This window comes from Perognathus longimembris, chromosome 24 (genome assembly GCF_023159225.1).
Source record: "Perognathus longimembris pacificus isolate PPM17 chromosome 24, ASM2315922v1, whole genome shotgun sequence".
Lineage (NCBI taxonomy): Eukaryota > Metazoa > Chordata > Mammalia > Rodentia > Heteromyidae > Perognathus > Perognathus longimembris.
This window is the reverse complement of record NC_063184.1, coordinates 268,933-271,839: the sequence shown is the minus strand read 5'-3', so window position 1 is coordinate 271,839 and position 2,907 is coordinate 268,933. Positions and strand designations below refer to the sequence as shown.

At 38.6% G+C, this 2,907-nt stretch overlaps 1 pseudogene; it reads right to left on the bottom strand.

The window, feature by feature from the left end:
* Positions 1–873: 873 nt before the first annotated feature.
* Positions 874–2,907, bottom strand: LOC125341478 (annotated as a pseudogene).

Genomic DNA, 2,907 nt, shown 5'->3' with positions numbered 1-2,907 from the left:
GTTAGTCCTGTGAAAATCACAGCCTTTTCTTCCTGCTCATTCAGTAATTCAGCTATTTTATATGAGATACATGGGAATTTAACCAATTATTATTAAACTGAGCAAAGCCAGCCAATCATAGTGCTAAAATATTATCAAAGTGACTGGTTTCTGCAATGGGAATTTTTAGTTCTTTAAAAAAAGAACACATATATAAATGAAATGGAGTGATCTAAAATTGCTTTGCCTTTAAAAGTTTAGTTACTCTTGTAGATTTGTGCACTTATTTTTAAGCATCTGGTCTGCAAGGATCTTCTATTCTGAATATGAATATTTGGAATGTGTTTATAGTCATCAAAATATAATTTTGGGAAGAAACCAAGACATTTGCATTTTCTGGATTGTTTTATAAATTTAGGTCCTCGATCTTAAGACATCTTATTTTTTCAGTCCTAAGGCATCACATTACTTCCTAGCTTATTTCATGACCTTCAAAGCTAATTATTAATTAACCAAAAAAGCAACTGATCCTTGTTTATACTCCTACAGTTATCTTTCAAGGTTGGTTGGAATCCATTAGATCTTGGTTTCTCAAAATGTACTTATCTAGGTCAAGAAAAAAACGGGCAGAAGGCAACTTCACCCAAATCATGTAGCAGTGTTAAACAAATTCAGCTTTTGAACCAACATTAAATCATTTGTGTCTCCAAACTTTCCCTTTGTAACTTTTCTTATAGTGATGTCACTTTGCATTGTGGCCAAAGAGAGCTATTCTCTTTTGGCAGACAAAGATCATCTTCTGAAGAAACACTATTTTACATCTGTGGAATTGTCTCCGTTTCAGTAGAGCACTAACAAATCATTATGTATTTATTTTGCCTTGGTTGGCCTCTTAAAGACAACTACATTACTCTGAGTATGTTTTTATTCACCCTATATAATTATAGTCAACTAATTTTTTTTAAACTGGCTTATGCCCAAGATTCAAGAAGCCTAACAACAATCAATTAACTGACAAAAATGAAGCCATAGTTCTTAAGTGTAATGTTTTAAAACCAACTTTATATTATTACTTGTTCTTGAGCATTTGTAAGTAAAATACTTTGACTAGGAAAAAAAAAACAGTTGGTAACACATCAAGAATAGATCCATGAATGTCAAAGTAACTAAATACTGTTAAGCCATCAAAATTAGTTTAGATTGTTACTCAATAAGTTAGCTATTTCCAACAATTTTATTTGCCCTTTAAAGACTATATTGTTATTTTTTTTTCACTTTTAAGGGTCATATTTTCTCTTAGGATTATCATAAACCATCCTTATAGCTCTCAAATTAATACTAACCTAGCCCAATGCTAACATTCACAAGAAAGGAATACACATTACATTATTTTAGGAATGTGTGCTTCTCCCACCCCAAACTGACAATGCACTACAAGTTATATCACACATTTTGTTATATGAATTTGTAACACTCAAAGTGCTCATGCTCTCCCATTAAACAAAGTACAGTAATATGCTGTAGTCTTAAAATACTTCATGAACCCTGAAGTGATTCTCTATGGGAGGAGCTTCTTTGGCAAAATGAATCTGGCTAGTCACACCAAAATCTCTAAGTATCTGAACAAATTTCTTATGCTCTTTTCCAATCTAAGATTTTTTTTAAGTTTTTATTATAAAACTGATGTACAGAGAGGTTACAGTTTCATACATTAGGCATTGGATACATTTCTTGTACTGTCTGTTACCTTGTCCCTCATACCTCCCTCCCCCTTTCCCCCCCTGAGGTGTTCAGTTCACTTACACCAGTTTTGCAAGTATTGCTTTTGTTGTTGTTTCTTTTATTTTACCCTTTGTCTCTCAATTTTGGTATTCCCTTTGAATTTCCTAATTCTAATACCAGTACACATCTTTGGATCACGTACTTGGTAAGGCGTTACATGGGTGTGAACAGTAATTCCGGTTTGTGCAAGTTCTTTTAAGACTTCTGGATATGTAACCCAAGTATTGCTTCCTCCAGAATGATCACCATCCAACCAATACATTGTTTTTATGCTTTTGATGAAAGCATCTATGTTCTTGCCTTTCTTGGCTTCTTTTAATTCAAAAAGCAACTGATTCAAAACAACACAACCTTTACTGAATCCAATCAGAGTGAAAGATGCACCTTTTAGTGATGGTGTAGAACCATGATCACTCATGGTTGATTCATCAAATCTTTTACAGGTCTTCTCTTTTTCTACCTAGCAACCATTACTAGAAGATGCTTCGGAGTCCTCATTCCAAACATTCGCATTCTTCAACGAACCATTCTGACTTAAATTAAAAGCATTAACTAACAACATATAAAAGTGCTTAAAAGCTCCAAAGTCAGTATTATGTTCTGGGGCACCAAACCTGTTGCTTTTCACAAAGTTGTCACAGCAGCTGAATTTGTGCAAATGCATCCGGGAGCACTTTATCACCCAAATAATATAACTGTTGGGGAACCGATGAGCTAAAATTGTGGCAACGTTTTCTAGACTCCAATTTTCCCACTGATAAATCTCAGGATGACGAGTCATAATTTCATGGAAATTCTGCACATCCCCGGGAAAATAGAGGACGGGATGCTGGGGCACCGGAGGCGGCTCCTCGGCGGCCAGGCCCACGGGGAGGCCCCGCGGCTCGGGTCCCTCCCCCGCCGCCGGCGGCTGCAGCAGCAGGTCGTTGACGCGCTGCGGATCCGATCCGGGCACCGAAGACAGCCGCAGGCACCGCGGTTGGCGTTCCTCCGCCGTCAGGGCGCACTCCGCCCCGCCGCTGCCCCCCTCCCCGGGTTCATGGGTTGGGCTTGCCGGCAGAAGGAGGTGTTTCCGGCCCCGAGCTGGTGCAGCAGGAGCAGCAGGAGCAGCAGCGGCGGGGACAGCAGGAGACCGAAGCCACACAT